Source organism: Mustela nivalis (genome assembly GCF_964662115.1).
Source record: "Mustela nivalis genome assembly, chromosome: 18".
Classification (NCBI taxonomy): domain Eukaryota; kingdom Metazoa; phylum Chordata; class Mammalia; order Carnivora; family Mustelidae; genus Mustela; species Mustela nivalis.
Genome location: NC_139037.1, coordinates 50,074,282 through 50,084,846, shown reverse-complemented (window position 1 = coordinate 50,084,846; position 10,565 = coordinate 50,074,282). Strand labels below are relative to the sequence as shown.

At 54.6% G+C, this 10,565-nt stretch overlaps 1 long non-coding RNA gene across 1 annotated transcript; it reads right to left on the bottom strand.

Annotated features, from left to right (window-relative positions):
* Positions 1-6,217: 6,217 nt before the first annotated feature.
* On the bottom strand, positions 6,218-8,979 carry LOC309852727. Its single transcript, XR_014305346.1, has 2 exons — positions 8,850-8,979; positions 6,218-6,990 (listed from the first exon to the last, which is right to left on the bottom strand). It is a non-coding gene; the product is annotated as an uncharacterized lncRNA (long non-coding RNA).
* Between the last annotated feature and the right edge of the window lie 1,586 nt (positions 8,980-10,565).

The window sequence follows — 10,565 nt, the reverse complement described above, 5'->3', positions numbered from 1 at the left end:
CAAGAATGACTTGTCTGGGAAATTTTCTGGAGTTATGAAAATTAAAGATTAAAGAAGATTAAAAACTTTGGTCTATTTAATTTTTTAATAGTGTTTTGCTCTGATTTTGGAATATCAGTATCAGGATAATATGTAGTGTCTTCATCTGATTTTGGCATCAGGATAACACTGGCCTTGAAGAATGAGTTTGAAGAATGTTCCTTTCCCCCTTCCACTTTTTGGGCAGAGTTTGAGAAGGATTGGCATTCATTCTTCTTTGGATATTCAACAGAATTTGCCAATGAAGCCATCTGGTGTCCTGGGATTTTCTGTGGTGGTGGGTCTCCTTGCTTTTTATGTGTTTGTTCAGATTTTCTGTTTATTCCTGATTCAGTTGTGGTAGGTTGTGTGTTGCTGAGAGTTGATCCATTTCTTCCAGGTTTTCTCATCTGTGGGTGCAGAGTTGTTGGTAGCAGTCCCTTAAACTCCTACATATTTCTGTAGGATCAGTTGTAATGCTTCCTCTTTCAGTTCTGATTTGATTTGTGTTTTCTCTTATTTTTCTTCTTAGGTGGTCTAGCTAAACATTTGTCAATTTGGTTTGTCTTTTCAAATAACAAACTCTTAGATTCATTGATTTTTTTTTCTTACTTTCTTTTTTTTTTCAGGTGGGCGGTGTCTATTTCATTTATTTCCACTCTCCTTCATTACTTCTGCTAACTTTGGTATTAGTGTACTCTTTTTTTTCCCTCTCCCTCAAGGTGTAAAGTTAGGATGTGTAGTTGAGATCTTTGCAATTTCTTAACAGATGCGTTCACGACTACAAACTTCCCTCTCTGAAAGGCTTTTGCTGCAACCCATACATAGGTTTTGGTATGTGTGTTTCCATTTCATTTGTTTTGTTTGTTTTTGTTTCTGTTACGATTTTTTTCTTTGATCTTTTTTTTAAATTAAATTTATTTATTTTCAGCATAACAGTATTCATTATTTTTGCACCACACCCAGTGCTCCATGCAATCTGTGCCCTCTATAATACCCACCACCTAGTACCCCAACCTCCCACCCCCCCACTACTTCATTCCCCTCAGATTGTTTTTCAGAGTCCATAGTCTCTCATGGTTCACCTCCCCTTCCAATTTCCCCCAACTCCCTTCTCCTCTCCAACTCCCCATGTCCTCCATGATATTTGTTATGCTCCACAAGTAAGTGAAACCATATGATAATTGACTCTCTCTGCTTGACTTATTTCACTCAGCATAATCTTTTCCAGTCCCATCCATGTTGCTACAAAAGTTGGATATTCATCTTTGATCTTTTTGATGTTAATGAGTGCTTTGTTTAGTGCCTGTAGCCACTGGAAGAACGCAGCCCAGCTCAGTGCTCATGCAGCCCACGGGACTGCGCCAGACCCCTGGGCCAGAGAACCCCGTGGGTGGGGAATGCGCACTGTTTCCAGCATGGTGTTTGCAGCAACTTCTTACCACAGCAGCAGGACCTGGAAAAGCAGAACGTGGGGTACACAGTCTTCACTCTAATGGGATAACTTCCTTCTGAAAGTAACATGATGTGTCTTCTGACTTAATTTTCCATGGATTACTTATTCATTCTGAAAAGCAGAATCAGACCAAAATCGCACCTGCAGTGTGTGGGGTGTGTGTGTGTGTGTGTGTGTGTGTGTGTGTGTGAAATAGATGGACAAGGTGGATCATCTCTGAACCCACCATTTCAGGGGGTTTCAGCGTTTGAAACCTATGAATGTTCTAGGCAGTCCAAGACACAGTTACACTGTAAGACACAGGAAAGCACACTCTGATGTGAATATACATAAATAAAATTAAAGACAACATTACATCCCACCAACACTGGAGCCACAGGGTAAGTTGGGAAAATATTGCGTGAATTTCTCAGGAGCAGGGCATTGGAAAGGTCAGGGATATGGGTCCCAGCTTTGTGTAGCCCCATCTGCCGCTGGAATGCCAGGACACCAAGCCCAGGACTCCGGGATGTGGCCAGGCTGGGCTTTGGACACGGGTGCTCCTAAGTTTGGGATGACACATCCGGGGGTGATGTCAGGGCACTGACAAGGAAAGATCGGTGCTCGAATCCATTTCCAGAAGTCTGGGAGCTGACTGAGAATAGTGTTGGACACCAGGAGTCTGAGGTTCCATGTCTGCTACAACGAAGGGACACAGACTGGGGGCGACAGCCTCAGGTTTATTATGCCATTCCATCTAGAGGTCCCAGGTCTGTCGTGGTCCCATGGGGTTCACAGAAGGGTGTCTGCAGGGCCCCACCCCTTCCTGGACACCAGGCCCCTTCCTCCGTCTTCGAAGCCTGCAATGGCTTGTGGAGTCCTTGCTCGGTGCCCAATGCTGGCTGCTGTCTTGCACAGCTCAGGAACCTGCGGCTGCCCTGGCTAGTATGGGCAGTGCCGGTGTGGACCCGAGTGCACACAGCTTCCGGTCCCTGGCTCCGTTCCCACCGCCTGCGCCCCTAGCCCTGGGACTGCTGGGTCACAGGGAAATTCTGTTTACTTTCTGAGGAAATGACACACCGTCTTACACCCACCACCTTGCCAGTGCTCAGCAGTTCCAAATATCTCCACTTCCTTCCAACACTTGTGACCTTCCCGTAAACAGGTTTAAATCTATAAAACCATCTTAATGAGTGTGTGGGGCTAGGTCAGCATGGTTTTGATTGGCATTTCCTTCCCTGGGCTCCAGATCTAACATTGTGGGGCCCAGGAGCCAGTGGGAGAAGGAGCAAGGCAGAGACCATTCGGAAAGAGGAGAAACGGGATATGCAGGGAGGGTGGAGTTGGGGGCCTCCTGAGTAAGGCAACTGACAGGTGCTGTGAGTGCCTGCAGCCTGGAGTGGCAGGTTCCTGGTTCCCAGAGGGCAACCAGGATTGGGGGCTCCAGAAGAAGGGAGGGGGAGGCGGGCATCTCCACCGTGGAGTTCTCCACTGAAATGTGAAGGGGAAGCCCCCAGATGCTGACATCATCAAAGCGAGAGGTGTGAGCACTGAGGAGTGGCCTGAACTGAGCCCCACTGAGCCTCTGAATCGGGTGGGAGGAGGAAGGAGAGAAAGAGGGACACAGGGGCTGGAGGGACAGGGAGCCTGCCAGAGAACCCTGAGAGGAGGGGCGCCCAGGAAACAGGGGGCTGGCATGGGTGGTCAGATTATGGGTATCAGGCCTGGAGGCAAAGCTGGGACACGCAGACTGACCAACGGTGGAGAGGCAGGGCCCATCGCCGCTGCACCCCTGCACAGCCCAGCATAGCAGAAGGGGGTCTCCTTCTGCTATGAAGAAGCCGGGTCTCCTTGGGGTCCAGCTTGAGCCTCAGAGCTCTTGGAATGTCCCCCCTGGAACCCTGGAGTCTAGACTCTGCTGGGGGACCCTCTTGTCTCTGTCCGCATTGGGACCTGCTCTGCCCGTACCAAGCTTCTACCAGAATTGCCACCAGGATCAGTAAGACCACACCAGCCAGGCTCATGCGCACACAGTTCCCCACCACGTAGTTCCGGGAAGCAGGGGCTGGAAGCACAAGGATGGGAGAGTCACTCACAGGTATATGAGACCTAGCCCATCCCAGGACACTGAGACAGGAGCTCCTTCCCTCCTTGGTGCCAGGACCTGACCCCACCCAGCACTTCCCGGGCACATTCCCAGGTGACTTTGCTATCTGGGGAGTGCCCCTCATTGCGGCCCTGAGCTGCGGGGGCCTGGCTCTGTGGGGACTGTGGGCAGTCAGAGGGATGAAGTGGGGACTCGGCCCACTGCTCTTCTGCAGCTCCTCTCAGGAGTCACCTCCTCAGGCTAGGGCTTCATCCCCTCACAGGATGCACGACCCATGATCTATATACTCCTAAGTGTGGGCGTCCTGTGATCCTCATACTGTAAAGGGTGCTTGAACCACTCTCCACATTCCCCTAAGGAATGCATGACCTGTGATCCCTGTATTTGAAAGGATGGGGGACCCATGATCCTTCTCCCCCTTAAAGGGTCTGCCGCCCAGGACCTGTGCCCCTAAAGTGTGTAGCACCCAGGCCCCACACCGGTCCTGCTCTTTTTCACAAGGATGGAGAGCCCAGATGTTGGAGGGCAGGAGCCGTCTGCATGACTTCCCTCCCACCTCACAGGGAAGGATAGGTTATTTCCTCAGAACGGACCCTGAGAGCCTGCTCTGCTTCCCTCTCAGGGGTCCTGCCCAGACCCTCCATCTGGGCAGAGCCAGGCCCTGTGATCCCCTGGGGGCAGCCTGTGACCATCGTGTGCCAGGGACCTGCTGGGGTTGAGATCTTCCACCTGGACAAGGAGGGAAGACGCTCATATCAATGTGTGAGGAACCCACTGCCTGAGACCCAGGCCAGATTCCTCATCCTGACGGCGAGTGAAGACGTAGCCGGGCTCTATCGCCACATCTACTATAAGGGTGTCAGCTGGTCTGAACACAGCCAGCAACTGCACCTGGAGGTGACAGACAGGTGGCAGGGTCCAGGGAGCTCGGGGTGGACCTGAGGGCCCAGAGCAGAGGTCCACACCGGCACTGCCCACACTAGCCAGGGGGATACTCCCAGGTCTGGATCCTGGGGCCACCCCCTGGACACTGCATCTGACCCACGGTATGTGGGAGTCACAGCAGAATGAAAAGAAACAGGAGAAAAAACACAGGGCTTTAAGGAAGGGCTCCCTTCCTTGCCTCCATCCCCAGCCCTCCCTCCTCGTGGGGGATCCAATTGTCCCCAGTGCACCCTGACTCCGGCATGTCACCAGAGTTGACTACACAGGCCCTTCAGGGTGTGGAAAGTGTGTGTTTAGGTCACTGTGGTCTTACAGAGGTGACTGTGTTTGAGAGGCCTCCCTACCTGCACCTGTGCATTGATATGGCCCCCCCCCCCCCACCCCACCGCTCTCTCCCCAATACCCTCTCTGGGTCTCTCCCTGGAAGACCCCTTCTCCTGGGGCTCCACACATTGGGGGTGGACAGGACAGAGGTGGTGCACTTGAACTTTCCTCTTGAGACTAATATCAGCCTTCACTTTCACTCTCTGATGGGTGGGTTTAAGGCCAGGTCTGTGGAGCCAGTGGGGATGGTAGAGCCCCTCCCTGTAAGCCGTAAGGATGGGTGGTCAACACCTGAGTCTGGGGCTGCCTGCTCCGGGGACTGGGGGGCTTTCAGGGTCATTACCTCATTTCTTCCCCCCAAGGAGGAGGAGCTATGCATGTCCCTGTCAGGAGGACACCCCTCCCCGCTGTTAGTGTGGGAGCTGGGAGGACGTGGGAGCCCCTGCACCTGGGGGAAGTCCTCCCTGCCCTACCCAGACCCAGGCTGCCTGCAAACAGGGCAGGGCTGAGGGACCCCATCCCCCACTCCCCGCAGAGCCTCAGGTGGATGGACGCCTCAGCCCAGGAGGAGCTCAGTGTGGGGAGAGCCAAGGTTTGCAGGGGATTCTGTGCACAGGCAGAATTGCAGAGCCTGAGTTCCTGGGACTGTCTGTCCTGTCAGCCCAGCCCCTACCTCCCAGAGCGCCCACCATCTATTCTCTTTCTCTCCATGTGTCCCTTGTTCCTGAGACCACTAGACGCCAGGGAAGTGGGGACAGGGAGACGTGAAGGCATGGGAGGGCATGTTCTCTGCTTTGACTCAGCTGAGGGGCTGTACAAAGCAGCTGGTCCCCGACCACAGACAGACACGGTGGAGCTGGAGCCACCTCACCTGGTCACAGGTTTGGGGGCCCTGGACACTGACCACACCTGGCATGGCCACCATGCCACCCATATTCTCCCCAGGTCAGTGGTGGGGGTGTCAGAGGCCCAGGATAAACTAGGGGGATACTCCCAGGTCTGGATCCTGGGGCCACTCCCTGGACACTGCATCTGTCCCACGGTATGTGGGAATCACAGCAGAATGAAGAGAAACAGGAGAAAAAACACAGAGCTTTAAGGAAGGGCTCCCTTCCTTGCCTCCATCCTCAGCCCTCCCTCCTCGTGGGGGGGTGGTCCAACTGTCCCCAGTGCACCCTGACTCTGGCATGTCACCAGAGTTGACCACACAGAGGGGCAGGGATGGCCCATTCCAAGCACACCCCAGACCACTCCCCGGTGTGGTCAGGAATCCTGTGGACCATGTGAGTTTCCCAGTGGAAGATGGACCCCTGGACAGGGCCCCTCAGACCCTGACCCTGTGGAAAGGACAGCTTCATGGGTGAAAAGGCACATGGTCTCTCTCTCTCTTTTTTTAAAGATTTTATTTATTTATTTGACAGGCAGAGATCACAAGTAGGCAGAGAGGCAGGCAGAGAGAGAGGGAAGCAGGCTCCCTGCTGAGCAGAGAGCCCAATGTGTGACTCAATCCCAGGACCCTGGGATCATGACCCGAGACGAAGGCAGAGGCTTTAACCCACTGAGCCACCCAGGCACCCCAGGCACGTGGTCTCTTAAAATGAGCCTGTTGCACACCCAGTCTCCAGAAGCCCCCTCCCCAGCCAGCCTCCAGGGCCAGCTCCGTGCCCTCCCCAGACCATTCATGGGGTACAGATGAGACCAGGGCTCTGGACCTATGCTGGGTGGAAGCCAGAGGGACGTGTGTGCAGAGGGAGAGAGGAAGCAGAGGGCTTGTGGGGGGCGGAGCAGGAGGGCAGGGGAGCCTGGGAAGAGAGGGTACAGTAGGTAGCAGGGTCCAGGGAGCTCAGGACGAACCTGAGGGCCTAGCACTGTCACCTCGCCTGTCACCTCCAGGTGCAGTTGCTGGCTGTGTTCAGACCAGCTGACACCTTATAGTAGATGTGGCGATAGAGCCCGGCTACGTCTTCACTCGCCGTCGGGATGAGGAATCTGGCCTGGGTCTCAGGCAGTGGGTTCCTCACACATTGATATGAGCGTCTTCCCTCCTTCTCCAGGTGGAAGATCTCAACCCCAGCAGGTCCCTGGCACACGATGGTCACAGGCTGCCCCCGGGGGATCACAGGGCCTGGCTCTGCCCAGATGGAGGGTCTGGGCAGGACCCCTGAGAGGGAAGCAGAGCAGGCTCTCAGGGTCCATTCTGAGGAAATAACCTATCCTTCCCTGTGAGGTGGGAGGGAAGTCATGCAGACGGCTCCTGCCCTCCAACATCTGGGATCTCCATCCTTGTGAAGCAGAGCATCACTGGCTAGCCTCAGGTACAAAAGACAACCCCTGGAATCCCAGATCTGCTCTGTGCAGGCCTGTGACCATGTCTGTAAAATGACATGGGGGAGCCTCATTGGTGGGATTCCCGGGACAGCAGCTTAAAGGGTGGCAGTTAAGCCTTTTCCTTATCTCTGCCTTTCACTCTGCAAGCATGTGCAATGGCTGGAGCTCTGGCAGCCCTCCTGCATCAAGAGGTGACCCTAGTGCTAGTGACCATGCACTGATGCCGTGAAGCAGGAAAGGGAGCCTGCAGGCCTGGTGACCTGCTGGGGCCACCACGAGACTGCTGGCCAGACTGCACAGAGAATGCATTTCTGTGAGAGAGAGAAAGATTGCCAAGATGTTCTCTGTCAGGTACAGCAGCTTGGGGAGGTGACCTGGTGTGAGGAGAAAGGCCTTGACGCCACACAGACCCATGACAAGATCCCTGCACTATACAGAGATGCTTCCTTGATGTCAGATGAGGACAGGATTCCTGAGAGAGGAGCGGGAATTACCTCCCCAAGTAGGTAAGGGGGTCTGGTGCTGGAGGTGGAGAGCCGCGTGGGCGTGGGTCTTGCTGCAGGGTGTGGCGTGTCTGAGACACAGAAAGAGAACCAAGTGTTGAGGTAAGAGAGTCGGACAGAGCAGGGCAGGTATGGCTAGAGATAGATGGGGCCAGATGAAAGACTCTGTTCTGGGATCCCATGGGCCCTGGTTCAGTTCTTGAAGGGGGCAGGCTGGGAGGTAAAACCATTGTGTGTGTGTTTTCTAAATTCACCTGCAGGGAGAGAGTGGAAGACAGGAGAGCCTGCAGGAGGAGACCAGAGATGTGCAGCAGCCCCAGGAGGGCCCCACGCTTCCAGGGAGGCGGGGATGGCAGGGGTGGTGGGGACGGGAGGACTATGAGGATGGAGGAGTCTGGCATGGATGGAGCCCACAGGAGGTGTGGGGTGACCTAAGCCATGTAGGCAGGACCCACAGGATCTGAGGGACTGAACATGGGGCAAGCTCAGAGAGAATCAAGGACAACTGTGTTCTCTGGTCCTGGCCGATGGCGCTCAGAGAGCAGGGAGAGGGGAGGCAAGGGATCGGTTGAGTGGGTGAGAATCCCCGTCTGGGGGCTCTGCTGGACTTGAGGCCTTCAGGGATTTGCAGCTGTGAAGGGAGGACTGAAGAGAGAATGCATCTGTGTACCTTGGGGTTTGGGTCCCTCCCAGAAGGAACCAGACTCCATCCAGGGCTGCCCCGGGGGAGGGGATCAGGAAGCATGTGCACAGGACTCACCCTCCTGCGTGTGGCTCACGTGGCCCAGGCAGAGCACTGCAAGAGAAGCCCCAGTGAGAAACATGCCGGCCACACGGGGCCCTTGGGTGGGGGGTGGTGTCCGTGTGCTGCCAGTCCCCAGTCCACCCTCGGTCAACAGGAACTCCCTGAGAGAGCTTCCCTCCCCTGTAGCTGGTTTCAGACCATGCCCAGGTGACTCCTAGCCAGGCACCTGCTCTGGCCTTGCTCCCATCTGACCCGTCCCAATGCCTGGGATGCATGTCAGAGGCTGTGATCCCTGCACGATGGGCTTAGGCCCCAGCACAAAGCAGCAGGGCCTGCAGGGAGAGTCCTCCCAGGGGAGCCACAGGCCTGGATGGAGGCTGCCTGAGGCAGGCCCAGAACCTGCTGGAGTCTTCCACCCATTGTGCCCCCGCCTTCCCCACTCACCGAGGTCCAGGATTCACGCGGGGTTGCAGGACATGGGCCACCTCTGGTCTGGTCTGCCTGTCCTTATCCTGGGGTGGCAGGACAGGGCCCTGCAGGTCAGGTGGTGAGCAGGAAGGATTCCGCGGGCTCGTGTCTGTGGTTTCACAGGAAGGAAGTGGGGGAGCGGGCACAGGCTCAGCTCTCCCTTCCTCTTTTGGATCACAGAGAGACATAACCAGGCTGAACCATGTCCAGATGGAACCCACCTAGTACTAGCTGGTGATTGTAGAGAGGAGAGGGAGGGAGAGATAGAGGTAGATGGTATGGGATAAAGTGCACAGACAGTACACACACATACATGCATACACACGTGGACTGGACACGGATAGACTCGCTAGGTTGCAGGTGATGAGTGGGTAGACACACACACACAGACAGGATGGGACTGGGGAAAATGGCAGATGCATCCCTCAGGGGATAAGTAGATACAGGCTGGATACAAAGTTATACTAAGAGATGATAGATACACATAGATACCCAGATACCAGACAGACAAGGAGAAAGATACATAGTTACAGAGACAGCCACAGACAAATGGTGTGGAGCACAGAAACGGGCCTTTCTGGCTAGCTTGTTCTACGGGGCTGACCGTTCTCAAGCTATACATTCCCCAGATGCAAAAGGGGAATCGTGAAATTCTGCGATGACTTCATGTTATTCTGGGAGGGGAGGGGGGTTGCACAGAGAGGCAGATGGCGCCTTGGGAGAACACTCAAGCGGTATCCCTCATGCTCTCCCGGGCAGGTGGTGCTCTGCTCAGACTTGATACTCCTGTCTCTGCATCGCTCTGCATCCTGCAGCTCAGGGCTGTGCTCTGCGCACTCACCCCTGCCTCCCAGCTGGTCAGGTCCCTTTAGGGGGCACTGATGGGGCTGTGGGGCTGGAGGAGGCAGGGAGAGAGGACTTTCATGCTGTCAAACATCCCATTCTGGGCGCTTGGCTGGCTCAGTCAGTAGGACACGTGACTATTGATCTTAGGGTCATAGTTCAAGTCCGGTTAGCTGTGGAGATTACTTAAAAATAAGATCTTTAAAAAAGAAATTTCCCATGCTAACCAATAGCCCTGAAGTTTACGGATGCAAAAGAACCCCAGAAACAATTCTGTTTGTGCAAACGTTGGTGGGCAGGGCTTCTTGCACTGCTGGGGCTGTGATGGGGTCTCATTCTCATCTGGACCCCCGTGGGCCTCCCAGGGTCCATTTATGACACTGAACACAGGGACTGTGATGAGGGGAGGTGGTTTGGAGCCCCATCCAGGACAACAATACGCAGTCATAGCATCCTCTCCTCCCTGTCTGTTCCCCTCCCTCCCAAGCCTCTAGCAACTGGGGCTTTTGCATGTCCTTGATTTTCAGTAGCTTCTCCAATAGTTCTACTGGCCTTTACATTTCAGCAAACCCTATGTTCCTTTCACAGTTTCTACTAGGGCTCAGTTCCTGAAGGGACTGAAAGCAGCCACTGGATTCTGATATGTCCAGTGGCCTCATCCGGTATTCTGCACCAACTGCTCACCCTGGCAAGGAAGGCTGAGGACCTGAACATGTCCTGGGGCTTCTAAGATCCATACTGACTTCACAGGAGGAGGAGGTAGGCAAGGGAAAGGCCTGGGCCTTTCATGGTCAGAGCCCAGGAGAGTGGCTGGCTGAGCCACAGACACCTGGTAGGTTCCTTGGCAGA